Raw genomic sequence first — 16,451 nt, 5'->3', positions numbered from 1 at the left:
GGAGTCTACGGAGGGGGGCAGGAGGGGCCCCCGGCTCCCCGCACAGCCAGGAGGAGGTCCCAGTGACCTCGGGGCGCAGTCCCCCTGCCCCGGGGCGCGGACCACCCCCACAGGGTTAGGCTGGAAGCCCCCACCCCCACCCCAAGCTCTGCTGAGCCCTGGGGCACAGTGGGATGGGCCCCAGGGAGACCCTAAGGCTGTAGGAGCCTCAGACTCCCTGCCTGAGCTCCGGTTTGTGACATTGTGAGCTTCCGGGCACCAGCTCAGGAGAGTGTCAGCACAGGGCCCTTTCTTAATCCTGGTCTTGGACCAAACTGACCTCTGTGCCCGGACTGCCCTCAAAGCCCTTGATTTGTAGTTCAAAAAATTTCTCTTGACATTTACAACTTCTCTTGAAGGTATAAGGTCCTCAACCTTCCAGAAAGGGAAAGACCCGTCGGTCTGTCGCTTGACAATTATTGAGTACCTACTCCGTGCGTCCTGTGCCCTGGAGATCCTGGGGGCTGTGCATTAATGCGGGGGCTAGAATTGAAGCTAAAATTCTCCACCTCTGTCCTTCCCCTGAATGTCCACCTCTTTCCACCCCCGAGGAAGCTGTAAAACATGATGCTTCTGCCCAGGGTCAGAGGGGATCTGAGGCCACAGGGAGCCTGACCCTCAGCCTGGCCCACACTCCAGCTGAAGGGTTTGGACGTGTGTGGTTTTATTCGCACCAGTATCAAAACGGAAGGCGGGTAGCCCCACCAGTCCACGCGGTCTGGAGTCAGCGCACGAATGATCCTTTATGCGATGTTTTTCTTAATCGTGGTAAAACACACGTAGCATAGAATGTACCTTCGCCACCCGTCAGGTCCGCAGTTCGCTGGTATTAAGGACATTCACGCTGCCGTGCACCCACGTCCGGACCTTCTTCATCGTCCCAGTCTGAGACTCTGTCCCCACTAAACACGAACCACTCCCCCACCCCCGCCCGTTCCTGGCACCCACCCCGCTCTCTGTGTCTGTGGGTCTGACTCCTGCAGGGACGTCATACAAGGGGAGTCACAGTGTTTGTCTTTTCGTGACTGGCTTCTTGCAACGAGCATCGTGTCCTCAAGGCTCATCCGTGTTGTAGCGCGTGTCTGAATTTCCTTCCTTTTTAAGGCTGAGTAGTAGTCCACTGTGTGGATGGACCCGGTTTTGTTTATCCACTCGTGTATGTGATCTTCTAAAATGACTCGTGAACCTTATAGTTCTTCAAAGGACGACTTGAATCAGCCTGTGGGCATTGTCTAGGTGGCGCTGCCCTGGGCACTGTGGGGGACCCACGGAAGGGACAGGGCACCCAGATGTCCTTGCCCTAAGTAGTTTGTGCTGTGCCGTCTGGGTACATCGTGGCCAGAGTACACTGAGACTCTGAGATGTTACAGAATTGCGGATGTGTGGCCGTGGGAGGCGAGGCTGGGACCTGGTGGCTCTCAGAGGCTGCGGGGATCGGTGGAAGGTTCCGGGCTGAGACGGTGCGGGCAGGGCACCGTCCCGGCCCCTTCCTCACTTTCCTTCGTAGTGTTTCTACGCCTTCGCGAGAGCGGGCTGGCTTCCCAGGACGGAAGGGCCGTGTGTCTGGGTAGATGGGGGGTGGGGGCCGGTGGACGGTGAAGGCAGCCGCTCTCTGCCCGTCGTGCGAGGAAGGCCACACTGGAAGGAGGATCCGCGGAGCTCCACGAGGCAGTCTCAAGGCCGCCTTCCGCTGGGTCTTGCCTTGGCTCCACGCTCAGCCTCAGAGCCAGTGCTCCCTGGTGACGGGGACCGGGGTCACAACTCCCCCGTGGGCCGGGAGCCCCAGACGCCCAGCGTGACGCGAGCGTGGCCTGCTGGCCTTTTGGCACCACCTGATCCGTGACAATTTTCAGAAGGTCCGATCAAGGCACGAAGGCAGTCGGAGGTCTGTGTTCCACCTGTCGGGTCCGAGGCCGACCGGGCCGGTGGGAGGGCGCATCCTGCCGTGTGCCCAGACGCGCCTGCTCCTCTGCGCTCAGCCTGTGACCTTGGACAGCCTGTCACGGCAGCTCTGTGAGAGCCGTTTCTCCTCCGTGAAATCCGGACGTCGATGCTGATGATTTTCAGGATTGTCGGTTACACCAAGCGTAAAATGGAGAACACAAAATGCGACAGATGACAACCTTTGCTGGCATTCCTGGCATCGGGGGAGGTGAGGTGGCACGTTGAGGTCCAGGCTGGGGGCTGGAACCCCGGCTTTCCCACACAGCCCGGCTGCGTGGGCCCCGTCACCCGGTTTCCTTCCCTGCAAACCCCACCTTCCTGGCGGTTGTATGGATGGTGCCGCGTTACCTGATCGGCCGAGAAAATATTCAAATTGATTTAAATACAGGATCAGAAAGAAAAGGAAAAGACAACTTTTGAGGAAGCCGCTTAGAAACACTTGTCTTCTAAGGACAGTTGAAAGCGGCCGATTCCCAGATGCCAGCCCCGAGCGGGGCCACGCTGCGCGGGAGAAACACGCCCCTGCATGGTCCCCCGACCTGTCTGTGAGCCCCTCCTGTGCTGCGGGTCAGTGGTTCTAATGGGCTGACTGTTTGGGTTGTGCTCTGTTCAGGGCTCTGAGATGATGATGGCCCCTGTCACGTTTGTGTTAGGGTGTCCAGTGCCCATGGGTAACGGGATTGCCGAGGGGTATACTGTTCCCGCCTCCCCGGGCTTGCGCTCTCCCTTCCTGCGCCAGCCCCGTGGTCAAGCTCGCTCAGGCACGTCCGTCAAAGCCTCCCACGCAGCTCGGGGCGGGGGGATCATTCCTCGGTGGGTGACTCTCCTTGCTAGTGGCTGAGCCGGAGGGAGTGGCGTGCAAGCTCCATACCCCGAAGGAGGGCTCGCTCCTGCCCGTGGGGTTTCTGTTTCTAGGGTGTAAGCTTCCCGCCTGTCCCGCTCCCACTCAGGAATGGGCAGGCCTCAGACACACGTGTGGCCATGACAAGGCACCCCCCCCCCGCCCCCTGCTCTGTCCCACGTAGACCCTGCTTTTCTACAGTCACTGCCACCCCCTGGGGCTGGCACCGTCCATGAGGAGGCAGCATCCTTTAGTGGCAGGATGTGTGGTCTCGGAGCCAGGCAGACAGGGTGTCATCCATGCTGGCTCTCCAGCACGCTGACTGTGTGACCTCATGGAAGTCACCACCTCTCTGAGCCTCAACTGCACGTGTGTAAAATGGGTATAAACACCGCCCCCCCCCCCCCGGGGCGCCTGGGGGGCTCAGTTGGTTAAGCGTCTGACTTCAGCTCAGGTCACGATCTCATGGTTCCCGTCGGGCTCTGTGCTGACAGCTCAGAGCCTGGAGCCTGCTTTGGACTCTGTGTCTCCCTTTCTCTCCGCTCCTCCCCTGCTCTCTCTCTCTCTCTCTCTCTCTCAAAAATATATAAACATTAAAAAAAAATACCACCCCTACTTTAACGTAGACCAAAATGTTTCCAAAGGAAGTAATCTGACAGCTTCTGCTTTTAAAGCCCTGCTTCTGACTTGGTTATTTGTGAGGGGGATGGGGGCAGGAGGCAGAACAGAAGAGAGGAGTTAAATACGAAGCAATATATAGGCACAGAGCTATCTCCTAATTTACAAAAAAATCAATGAGAGGCAGGAATCGGCAAGCTTTTTCTGTAAAGGTCCAGACAGTAAATATTTTAGGCTTTCCGAGCCAGACGGTCGCTGTGGAGACCACTCGGCTCTGTTCTTTGCAGTGTGAAAGCAGGTGTCCCCACAGGTGAGTGTGGCCAGAGTGGGCCTGTGGTGCAAAATGGGCAGCGCGGGCTTGGCCCTTGACCATCATTTGCCAACCCCGGAGTTGGGGACCTTGACCCGAGAGGAAAATTCTTTTTTTTTTAATTTTTTTTTCAACGTTTTTAATTTATTTTTGGGACAGAGAGAGACAGAGCATGAACGGGGGAGGGGCAGAGAGAGAGAGAGGGAGACACAGAATCGGAAACAGGCTCCAGGCTCTGAGCCATCAGCCCAGAGCCCGACGCGGGGCTCGAACTCACGGACCGCGAGATCGTGACCTAAGCTGAAGTCGGACGCTCAACCGACTGCGCCACCCAGGCACCCCGAGAGGAAAATTCTTGAAGACACAAGCAAACGGAATATGAACACAGCCGGCCCCGGGCCTCATCTCTGATGAAACGTGTGCAAAATAACACAGTAACGCAGCAGGGGCACGCGAGTTTCTACCGATTGCACTGGCCAAGATCAAAAGGTTGAGGGGCAGCAGACGCTCATGCACGGTGGCTTTGACAGTATTTACCAGCAGATGAAGCGAATAAAGCCTCCGGTCTAGGAATCCCACTTCTAAGAAGTTATCTCACAGATAGACTTTTTCTGCACACCTGTATTCATCGAAGCATTGCTTACCCAAGAAAAAGTTTGAGGCCTCACAAATGTGCCCCAAGAGTGAGGTCCATCCATACGGTGGCATTCTGTGAGGCCATTAATTGGACCAGGGGGATCTCTAGCAGACATCTGGGAAGTTTCTAGAAAAAAAAAAACAAAAAAAACAAAACCTAGCACACATAAGAATGTCTCTCTGGTAGGGACCTAGGTGGGAGAGGTATGTATTTCATATTTTGTATTTTGCGTCCCTCTCTTTTGGTTTTGTGGAGTTGTTTTGTTTTTACCAAGAGCACGTGCTATCTTTATGATCAAGAAAACAACACTGAAGAGTAAGGTGACACAGAGTGTCCAGGGCCGTCCCCAGCCCGTGCTTTGGGCCCCATCCTAGTTTCTCTTGGTCCCAACCTCCTGCCTTTCACCCCGCCTTCCGCTTTCAGCTGTGTCCCGGTAAGAGAAATCACGGGGTGTCACTTCCGAAATCCGAAGTGCACAGCTCATGAGTTTTTCCATCTGCCCTTGTAGCCAAGCACCCACACAGACACGGGGTCCTGTCCAGGGCCCCCCAGGGCAGGGGGGCAGGGGGGCAGGGACGCAGGCCCCTTCCCTGTCGCCAACCCCCCCACCCGCTTTGCCTGTCCCTGAACGTCACGTAATGGAATCACGCGGCAAGTGTGACCCAGCTGAGACCCGACCGTCAGCATCGTGGACCTTGGTCTCCCGCTCGCTGCCGAGTTGGGTGCCCCTGCGTGGACGTCCGTGATTTCTCGAGCCGCTGGTCCCACCACTGGTACACATCTGTGTGTTTGCGCTCCGGGGCTGTTATGATAAAGCTGCTGTGAACACTTTTGTGGAAGTCTTGGTGGTGATGACCCATTTTTTTTTTTTTTTTAATCCGAAGGTGAACAGAAGCCCCGTGCCAGCATCGCTGAGCTTTCGTAAATCGTTATTTCAGGGGATGAATGTTGGAACGAAGTGAAACTGTGTCTTACTAACATTAGTGCGTCCTTCCTTGTCTGAGTGAGGATTATGTGATTCATTGAAGTTTCCTAAGAAGAAATGGCCTTTATTTAAAGTAAATAAATAAAAGGGATTTGAGTGTCGTTAGCGCAGCAGGAAACGCTCGGTTGAATAGTAATGACACCTCACACTTCTGTCCCAGGCTCCGGTCTCCAATTCTCAGATGCTTTTCCAAACCCGACCTGTTAACCTCCATCGCGCCTGGGGTGCCGTGGCCTGTGGTCATCCTTGTTCGCAAAGAGGTGTGCAGAGATCCCCATTCCTGGGAACGTTCCGGGGTGGGGGGCGTTCTCTGTCTCTGCAAATCCTTTCTCCCCCGGCCCTTAGGGGGGATTCTGGTTGCATTCGGGGACGTTTCAGGTGTCAGAAGAAAGTGGCCTAGGAAGGAAAGGGCGCTTTTCTCTCTAAATGTCCAAGTTCGGGAGACCGCCCGCCTAGGGCAGAGCACAGGACCGTTCACATGGAGTGGACCAGTCTCCTGTCCCCTTAATGTTGTCGTTGTACACGGTTTTTACCTAGTGCTATGTCTTTCTTAACTAATTAAAACTTTTGTTTTGGTTTTAATTCATTTTTATTTTAGAGAGAGAGCACACAAGTGGGGAGCAGGGGCAGAGAGGGAGACACAGAATCGGAAGCAGGCTCCAGGCTCTGGGCTGTTGGCACAGAGCCTGACACGGGGCTCAAACTCATGACCTGTGAGATTGTGACTTCAGCCAAAGTCGGATGCTTAACCGACTGAGCCCCCCAGGTGCCCCTAGATGGCCGCCTTCTTGTTGTGACCTGGTGTGGCCTTTCCCTCCATGTGCATTTGACCCTGTCTCTCTCTGTGTCCAGTTTCCTCCACTTACGAGGACACGGGTCATATTGGATGAGGGTCCCGCCCCTAACAGTTTCATTTGAACTTAACCACCTCTTTAAAGGCTTGATCAGTAACTACAAGTCCTGGGGTTAGGGCTCCAATGTATGAATTTAGGGGGACGCAATTCAGCTCATCACCTTCAGAGCAGGTCTCTTTGAAAACGTTGTCTACACTGTCCCCAACTCCTCCCCTGCACTGTGTCTGGGACCCGCTTCAGCCAGGCTTTGGGCCCCAGCACTCTATTTAAATAGTTCTTTTTTTTTCTTTTTTCTTTTTTTTTTTATGTTTATTTTTGAGAGAGACAGAACATGAGCAGGGGAGGGGCAGAGAGAGAGGGAGACACAGAGTCCAAATTAGGCTCCAGGCTCCGAGCTGTCAGCACAGAGCCCGACGCGGGGCTCAAACTCATGGACTGTGAGAGCACGACCTGAGCTGAAGTCAGACATCCAACCGGTTGAGCCACCCAGACACCACTATTTAAACGGCTCTTATCAGGGCGCCTGGGTGGCTCAGTTGGTTGAGTGTCCAACTTCGGCTCAGGTCATGATCTCCCAGTCCGGGAGTTCGAGCCCCGCGTCGGGCTCTGTGCCGACAGCTCGGAGCCTGGAGCTGCTTCGGATTCTGTGTCTCCCTCTCTCTCTGCCCCTCCCCCATTCATGCTCTGTCTTTCTCTGTCTCAAAAATAAATAAACGTTAAAAAAAATTTTTTTTTAAATTAAATAAATGGCTCTTATCAAGGTCACCTGGGGCCCCAAGCGGCTAAGTCCAGGGGTCCATTCTTAGTCCTTCCAGGATCTGACCTGGCCGCACATGACAGTTCACCCCTCCTCACAACACGGGTTGGTTTGCTCTCTTGGTTTTTGTCCTTCCTCACTGGCCACTTCTTCTGATACATCTTTTCTGATTCCTCTGTAACCTCCCATGGTGCCCGGGGCCTCTTCTTCCGGTGCTTTCCTTCCCAGGGGGGTCTCATCCAGCCTCATGGCTTCCTTCCGAAGTGCTCTCCGGCTCACGGCTGCCAAGTAGAGACTCGCTCAGACCCCCTTCTGGACTCTAGACGCTGACAGCCAAAGAGTCTTGACTTGTCTCCCTGGGCCTGGAGTAGGTCCAGAATCAAACTTCTAGTTTCCCCGACCCTGCCGGGTGCGGAGGCTTCAACACCCCTGAGAGGCCTGGCTTCCCCTCTTAGAAACAGGAGTGTGTCCGCCTGCCCAGTGCAGAAATCCCAGCTGCGCCAACTAGGTCATGGAGAACGCCGTTCCGGTGCCTTGTTGGTTGGCCTTTTGGTGGGGACTTGCTCTCCCGGCGGGTGGGGCATCGTGTGGTGTGCTGGAGACACCGCAGGCCTCAGAAGGAGGCGACTTGGGGCCTGGGCCACGAACCCACTGGGCAGTCTTGGCCAAGTGCCTTCTCCCCTGTGGGCTCATTGTCCTCCTGCGTGAAGCAGTTAATCAGACGGGCCTTGGGCCGGCGCGTGGGTTCCATCAGGAGGGCCGGTTGGTGCCAGGCCGCTCGTCATGGCTTGCGTAAGAAGGACGGAGCTCTGTGATCGAATGCCCATGTCTGCTGCGGCGTAAAACTGAAATTGAAGTCTGGGTGCCCCCGGTGAGTCATCTGTGCCCTTGTGTGTCATGACCAGGAACCGTCGGAGCCTTAAAGCTCCTGATTGCTCGGTGACCTTGAGCAAACCGCTTCACGGCCCCAAGGTTTTGTTTCTTCATGAGCAAGATGGAGATAAATAATCCCTCCTCCCTACCGCACGGACTTGCGCTGAGCGGATAGCAGATGAAAAATCGCTTTGAAAACAGCAAAACGTTACATGGACGTGAGCTTTTATTGTCGCTAATTGACCTCTCTCGCCCTGCATCCGTGTTGACCCGGCCTTCCTCCCGGCCGTCTCATCGGGCCAGGCTCTCGTTGCGCCCCCGCTCTGGCAGGACAGCGCCGGCCGGGTTCCCCTCGTGACGATGAAGAAGGGGGTGGCCATGAGATGTTGGGTGTGGGGCGTGATCTTCTGTGTTGATCTGCAAACCCCCGGGCAGGCGGCTTCCTCCGGGGCCTTGCGGGCGCTCGGGCGTGTGCCTCTTGCGCTGGTCCCCGGCCGCTTGGTGATGCCTCGGCACAACAGGTGTGGAACAGAAACCTCCCCGGAGCAGACTTTTGTTTCCCTTCGGTGTTCATGTTTATCGCTCAGATCTCTGGGCTTCGTTCTCCAGTTGGGCGGGTTGGGAGTGGCTGGTCTCGCTCCCGGGCGTGGCTGTGGTGAATTTCTGGAGTGGGCACTGGCCTGCGGGTTGTGGGGACCCGGTGGAAAGACCCGGATCTGTCTCTTTTGTCACCTGATGAAAACACCCTTGTCCCCAAACCTACATGTCTCTCTTCTTTCACCTTGAACGTTGTTAATGCCCTGTGTTTTCTGCAAAAATCCCAGAGTCCCTGTTTGCAGCCTCCTGGATGCATTACCTTCTCCCTCCAACCCAGGGGACCCATCTGTTCTTATATTATTTGGTTTAAGTGAAGCTTTGGGGCATTTCTTCTTGCCAGTGGTATGTTCTGAGTCAGATTCATTGGCCAGGCTGCTATTTATTAGTGGGTGTGTTTTATTGTAATGCGATTCATTTCCTTCTGGCTTCATTCTCCGGCCTTTGTCATGAACAATGTTTGGTGTGGTGTGAAATGAGGAGCATTGAAAACTTTTCTAAGACATAAAGGGTCTTTTTTTTTTTTTTTTTTTTTTTGGTTAGTGGCAGAAAAATAAAGGACTTGTGTTTCGTGTAGGCTTGGAAACAGTGAATCAGATTTTTGTTTTGTCGAAAACCTGAAAATCTCGGGCAGGACTTGAAAGTCTCTGGACAGAGGCGAGCGCCGCGCTTAGGGGTTTGGGGTGATGCCCCTTCCCGACGCGCCGGTCTGCAGGTGGGGGGGTGGCTACCCACGGAGACCGATTTGAGAGAGGCCAGAAGGATTGCCTGAGTCAGACCGCTGCCGGGGCAGAGCGGGTGCCCACACTTCCTCCCTTGCCTTTCCTGTTCCAAGGGACATTTTCGTGATTCAACACCTGGTTGTTATTCACAGAAGAAACTGGGTAGTGAGTGTCAGCTCCACAACCCCCCCTCCCACCCCGCCAACAGCGACCTTGGACGAGTCGCTGAACGTGTCTGCACCTCCCCTCATCTGTAAAATGGGGATAACGGCGTCCTTCCGACAGGAGATCAGATGAGATGCCGTCTAGGGAGCACCCAGCACCCGCAGCAAGCAGGTCGCTCTGGGAGGCGCACAGTAAGGGACAAGTCCCGCTCATGAGGCAGGCGGGCACTGCTTGTTGGCAGGGGGACCTAGAGCAGGGTCAGAGGAATCCTTGCCGGATCTCAAATTTAGCGACAACAGTTTATGCCTTTGCCCGATGCCCGTATGTCAAGCCCCATCATCCACCTGTTCATTCCTCACCTGTGCCCAGTGGGCCCCATCCACGGGCACCCTGCTAGGTGCTGGGGACAAAAGGATGAAACATCCGGAGTCCCGGCCCCTGCGAGCAGGTAGTGTGGTGAGGAGATGGACATGTGCACACGCAGTGAAGACGGAGCCCCCGGGTCTGGCTGAGGGAGTTGGGAAGGCTTCCCGGAGCCGCCTGAACGACTCTGGCAGGATAACATTGCTGGCACAGAGGTGGGGAGGGCCTTCTAAGCAGGGAACCAGCCTACGCAAAGCCACGGAGGTGCGGTTAGTGGCAGGTCACACAAAAAGACGGGGGGGCGTCGGGGCAGAGGGAGGAGAGGCCGCCAAGAGCCCTGGGTAAGGTGCCAAGGAGGCGGAGGCCGTCCTGTGGGTGAGGGCCGGCTGCTGGGGTCTTCTGAGCGGGAGCCGCGAGCTAGGGTGCCGGTGGGGTCTGAAAGGTCACGAGTGGCAGCGAGGAGACCCGATGGGAGACTCGAGGCAAGAGGCAGGGCCCCCCTCAAATGGGACACAGGCCGGGATTGGTTTTGTTATTTCAAATAAGCGTCACACTCAGGTATTGACAGTCATACAGGAGATGTGTCCAGACCCCGAATGCACAGCACCGGGAGGTTAGGCAAAGTACACACGTCCCCGTCACCAGCACCCAGATCAGGAAGCAAAACAGGACTGGTGAAAAAATAATAGCGTAATTAATAATAATAAGGGGCACCTGGGTGGCTCAGTCCGTCAAGCGTCCGACTTCAGCTCAGGTCATGATCTCGTGATTCGTGAGTTTGAGCCCCACGTTGGGCTCTGTGCTGACAGCTCGGAGCCTGGAGCCTGCTTCGGGTTCTGTGTCTCCCTCTGTCTCTGCCCCTCCCCTACCCACACTCTGTGTCTCTTTGTCTCTCAATAATAAATAAACGTTAAAAAAATTAAAAAACAAATAATGATAATGACTTTCAGTATAATAACAAGTTTTAGTATAGGTATGTCCCGAATACTTGCGTGAACATCGAGGTACTGAAACAATATTGGTTGTCGATCCGAGTGCTGTATGTCCTGTCTGGCCACCCGAGCTGTGTCCGCGGTTTGCCCGGAGCGATACCTGTTTGCCGGTAGCAGTCCGTTTTATGAACGTTGCACGTTTTATCTGTATTATCAGTGACGGCTCTTTTGGGTTGTTTCCAACTTTGTGCCATCGTAATAAGGCTGCTGGGACCGTCCTTAACGTCTCTCTTTTGGAGATACATGCCTCTTTGGAGATACTCAAGAGTGGATCTGCTGAATCAGAGTATGCCAACAGTCAGCTCTAGGAGATCATTCTCCAAGAGTGTTGCTCCAGACTACACCCCCGTCAGTGACAGATGTGAGCCCCAGATGCCCCACATCTTGGCCTACATGTGCTGTCTTCTGTCTTTTTGTTTTTTAGCCATTCGCGTGGCTGTATGGCCAAAACAAAAAATTTTGTGGTTTTTAATTTGCATTTCACTTATGACTAATTAAGTTGAGTACCTTTTTTGTGTGCTTATTGGCCATTTTGGATATTGTCCTTGGTGCCTCGTCAAGTGTTTGGCCTGTCATTCTATTAGGTTGTCAGTTTCTTATTGAATTGTAGTTGTTCTTTATATATGATAGGTAGGAGTCCTTTGTCAAATATATGTATGACTGATACCTTTCTTCAGTTTATGGCTTGCTTTTTCAAAACTTTCTTGGTAGAGTCTGCTGATGAATAGAAGTTTTTAATTTTAACATAGTCAAATCATGTGGTCTATAACCATACTTCTTACGGGTAATCATTTTTTTTTAAATGTTTTATTTATTTTTGACACAGAGAGAGAGAGAGAGAGAGAGCGCGCATAAGTGGGGGAGGGGCAGACAGAGAGGGAGACAGAATCCAAAGCAGGCTCCAGGCTCTGAGCTGTCAGCACAGAGCCCGACGCGGGGCTCGAACTCACAGACCGCGAGATCATGACCCGAGCCGAAGTCGGACGCTCAACCGACTGAGCCACCCAGGCGCCCCGGGTGAATCATTTTTTGAACTCTATTCCAGAAAGATATGTCTACCCCAAGATTTACATTTTCTTCTAAAAGCTTTATTGTTCCATCTTTCACATTTAGATCTACAAAGCCCTCTAGAATGAATTTTTTTAGTTTCTTTATTTTCTTTTTTGTTAAGGTTTATTTACGTATTTCGAGGAGGGGGAGGAGCAGAGAGAGGCAGAGAGAGAATCCCAAGCAGGCTCCAAGCTAATAGCACATGGCTTGAACTCAGAAACCGTGAGACTACCACCTGGGCCGGACTCAAGAGTCAGACACTCGACTGCCTGAGCCACCCAGGCACCCCTGAATTTTTTCCTTTAAAATAAACCGTATTGAAGGATACTCGAGATACGATGCAATGCACCCATTTTAACTGCACAATCCATTGTGTTTTCACAGAGGTGGATCTCTGTGTTATCACAACCCTAATGGAGATAGAGAATATTTCCATGACCCTTCAAGTTGCCCCACGTTCCCCTTGCTACTCAGGATGTGGTCCCTGGGCCTGTAGCCTCGGCCTCACCGGGAAGCTGGTTAGAAATGCAGACTCTCAGGGCCCTGCCCCAGACCTGCTGAATTAGAATCTGCAGTGTAACAATATTCGAAAGTACTTTATATGCACATTAAAGGTTTAGAGGCAATTTGAGTTCCTTTGGAGAAAGGTGACAAGCCAAAAATGCTGTTTCTATTGTTATAAATAGCATAGCCTGAAGCAAGGCAGAGGATATGATAGATTATCCAGTTTGGGGGGAAAATGAAAGCGAGGACTAAGTTGGGAAGAAATGTCGAAGTCATTACAGGAGCACCCTCTGGTCCCCGGACCAAAAACATATCCTCCTGGGGTCCTGGCCCCACCGATGCCGGGACAGGGCTCACCGAGGGGGATGAGATTTGCTACAGGGGAGGCTCCTGGGGTGCCTGCCTCCTGGTCTGCCCTGGACCCGAGTGGAGAAAACCATCCAAGGACCAAGCTCAGAAGGGACTTAATTTTGGGGTGGTTACTGTCACCTTTTTTACTTTAATTTTTATCTTTATCTAAGAAATATATACATCGGTTCCAATGTCAAACATTTCATCGTGGCTTGTCATAAAAACTGTGGCCCCTAGCCCCCACCCTCCCCACTCCTTTGACCTTTTAATCACTCAGTCTTCTCCGGGGCCCTGTTTCCCGATGAGTAAACGTTCCCTCTCCTGCTGGGCTGGGAAGGGAGCCCTTTCCACATGTTCGGCGGTTCCTCCTGGTTTTAGCCCTGCCCTGCTGTCCACCTTCTGCTGTATGAGGTGCGTCTCTTCTCTGGGCTCTTTTCGATGGCTCTTCGACCATTAGGCACTGGGTTTCAGCTTTCTCCGAGTCTCTAAACATTCTTTAATTATAAATTTAATTTCTTCTAAAAATTCAAGCGAATTGTATACATACACATATGCTGAAGAATACTCACGTATCATGTATGATAAGGAGTATTAGCAAAAATACTTTACATGTCAGCGTATGGACGCTATTTTTGTGAATGGTGTGAAATCCCTTTACACTTCCTGCCATGGGCGGGTCTTTTCCCCCTGGGATCTGCAGCACTGCTGGGAGTTTCTCAGGAATCGAGTGGCCTCCTCCCCTGGCTCTGCGTCTGCACTCACTGTCCTTACATCTATCTGCTTCAGCCCAAGAATACCAGGCTGTCCTCTTTCCCCCTTCGTTTTCTGCCTTCTCGGGTTCTCATTGGCCATTTCCTGATTCCATTTCATCTCCTGGCTTAGCCTACAAATTACACTTCTTTTTGAAAGAGTTTAGAAAATGCATTTAAAAAAATTTTTAATGTTTGTTTATATTGGGGGGGGGGCAGGGGAGGGGCAGAGGGAGAGGGAGACACAGGATCGGAAGCAGCTCCAGGCTCCGAGCCGTCCGCACAGAGCCCGACGTGGGGCTCGAACCCACGAACCGCGAGATCGTGACCTGAGCCGAAGTCGAAAGCTTACCCTACCGAGCCGCCCAGGCGCCCCTGTCCTCTTGATTCTTGTGGAGACCTTCCGTGTCTCGGCAATCCTTCCTCAGCAAAGTTGTCGGGCTTCTCCAGTGGAACCATCCACACATTAGCCATAGTTATTTGACGTTCCCCGTCTGACAGGTCCCGTGTCTGTGTCGTATCTGAGTCTGGCTCTGATCTCTGCCTTGCCACTTCAAAATCCTTTTCTTCTTGCCTTTTGACGTTCCCTGTACTTCCCTGTGGGGAGGCATACGTACGGCGTTGGGTAATAGGAACCGAGGTAAAGAGGCCTTTGGGCAAGGATGTGTGTTAGTATGGCCAGGACTGGTGTCTGTGTGACGTCTGTTGCAGCTGTAGGTACTAGAAGCTTCCAGTGCCTTGAGCACCGTATCCCTGTTTTGTCTCCCTTCTGGCCTTGGAGCACCCTGAAGAGAGAGAGTTTTTACAGCCCTTGTAGCTGTAATCCACACGCGTGCTCGGGCCTGCTGGTGTGGTGGAGGGGAGTGTTCTAGAATCTATGGTGAAGTGTCAGTCTTTTAGTGGGCAGGCGTCTCAGCGCTGGGACACTCACAAGTGATTCTTCCGCGATACCGATTCCCCCCTACCCCCGGCTCCTTCCTCCAGCTGCAGTGTCTCAGTCTGTTTCCTTGGCACCTTACCCTGTGACGATGGTTACGAAGAAGGCCCTGGGCCTGTTTCAAGGCAGTTCTTGTCATCTCCATTGCGTTTCTGGGATCCTCCCTTTTTTTTTTTTTTTTTTTTATTTATTTATTTTTTTAATTTTTTTTTTTTCAACATTTTTTATTTTTTTTATTTTATTTTTGGGACAGAGAGAGACAGAGCATGAACGGGGGAGGGGCAGAGAGAGAGGGAGACACAGAATCGGAAACAGGCTCCAGGCTCCGAGCCATCAGCCCAGAGCCCGACGCGGGGCTCGAACTCACGGACCGCGAGATCGTGACCTGACTGAAGTCGGACGCTTAACCGACTGCGCCACCCAGGCGCCCCTCTGGGATCCTCCCTTTGTGGGATTCCTGGTGGAAAAGGCCAAAGGGCTGTGGTGTCCCCCTAACACCGTGGTCCCCCTGGTTTTTTATTCTTAATGGTACACACTCGGCCTCCAGCAGTCTGCCACAATTGCAGGTTATGGCTCTGGTGGGTTTCTTTTTCCTCTTAAGTAGATCTCAGGTGCGGCCTCCTGCTGGATGTCCCTCTCTGTCTCGCATCCTCAAGGTGGCCATCTGTCCTGGGACCTCAGTTCTAGAAGTAGTTTCGTAGTTCTTGTGTCTCGTAGTTCTCAAGGAAATTGTTGATGTTCCATTTGTCCAGCTTTCTCTTACAAGAACGGGAGTGACACGTCCCTAGTTCTCCACGAGTTAGAGCTGAAACCACAGGTCAATACTCGGCTGCCTTCGGTAGTGTAGCGTATTAGTCAGGGAAGTCCGTACTGCATAACAAGTAGACCCCTCAACACCAGTGTCCTAGAGGACAGAAAGTGCACACTTTTTCTCACGTGAAGTCCAGGGTGGGCTTTCAGGTCAGCAGGGCAGCTGCCCTACATGCCGTTCAGGGACCCAGGCTCTTTGCACCGTACCCTGGGGCCACGGTGTGGTTTTTCACCCAGTCAGCAGAAGGAGAGGGACAGAAAAGTGCATGCATTGGAGGTTTATTTTGTCCCTGCCCTGGAAACAAGCACATTGCCTTTGTTCACAATTGAAAAGAACACAGTCACATGACCACGCTTAACTTTAAAGGAAGCCAGGAAATGTACTCAAGTTATGCACCCGCTCCTCCCCCCTAAAAAAGAGAATGAAATTCCAGGAACAGCTACCTATCTTTATCGCTTATTGCTTTACCTTATTTTATTTTATTTTATTTTATTTTATTTTATTTTATTGATTTGATTTATTTGATTTATTTTATTTTATTTTAAATAATAAAATAAATTATTTTATTTTATTTTATTTTATTTTATTTTATTTTATTTTATTTTATTCTATTCTATTCTATTCTATTTTATTTTAGAGAGAGCGCAAGAACAGGGGAGAGGGGCAAAAGAGGAGAGACAGAATCTTAAGCAGGCTCCACACTCAGCACAGAGCGAGACACGGGGCTCGGTCCCACGACCCCAGGATCGTGACCCGAGCCGAAATCAAGAGTCGGACGCTCAACCAACTGAGCCAGCCCGGCACTCCCATGACATTAGATCTTAATGCCTGGTAGGACCAAGCCGTTTGACCTCATTCTTTATCACGTGGGTCTTGATTCTTTTCGGCCCTTTGCTTCACCTTATGTACTTGAGATTCAGCTCCTATATATTCTGTAAAACACCCTGTTGGGATTTCAGTTGTAGCGAATCTGTAGGTCAATTTGGGGGGAACTGGCATCTTTCTGATATTGAGTGTTTCCGTCTATGAATTTGGTTTATCTTTCCATTTCTTTAGGTCTTCTATAATGTCTTTCAATAAACTTTGAAAATCTTCTCTACAAAGATCTTGCTTTAGTTTTTAAGTATCTTTGGCTTTTTGCTGCTATTATAAACAGTGTCTTTTAAAACCCAGCATTTGTGTTTTTACTAGTGTAGAGAAATGCAGGCTTTTTAATGTATTCAGCCTTGGATTCATAACTGTACTGAACTCTTTTTAAGTTCTGGTAATTAGTCTCTGGGTTTTTTTGTTTTTTTTTTTTTTCTGTGTAGTTAATAATACCATTTGTGAGTGATAGTGTTTGTTTTCCTTCTGTT

At 52.0% G+C, this 16,451-nt stretch overlaps 1 protein-coding gene across 3 annotated transcripts in view; it reads left to right on the top strand.

The window, feature by feature from the left end:
- Positions 1–16,451, top strand: part of CARD11 (caspase recruitment domain family member 11) — a 142,159-nt gene that overhangs the window by 28,341 nt on the left and 97,367 nt on the right. The window lies entirely within an intron of this gene.

Source organism: Neofelis nebulosa, chromosome 18 (genome assembly GCF_028018385.1).
Source record: "Neofelis nebulosa isolate mNeoNeb1 chromosome 18, mNeoNeb1.pri, whole genome shotgun sequence".
NCBI lineage: Eukaryota > Metazoa > Chordata > Mammalia > Carnivora > Felidae > Neofelis > Neofelis nebulosa.
Note: the sequence above shows the minus strand (reverse complement) of the source record. Positions and strands in the feature narration are given on the sequence as shown.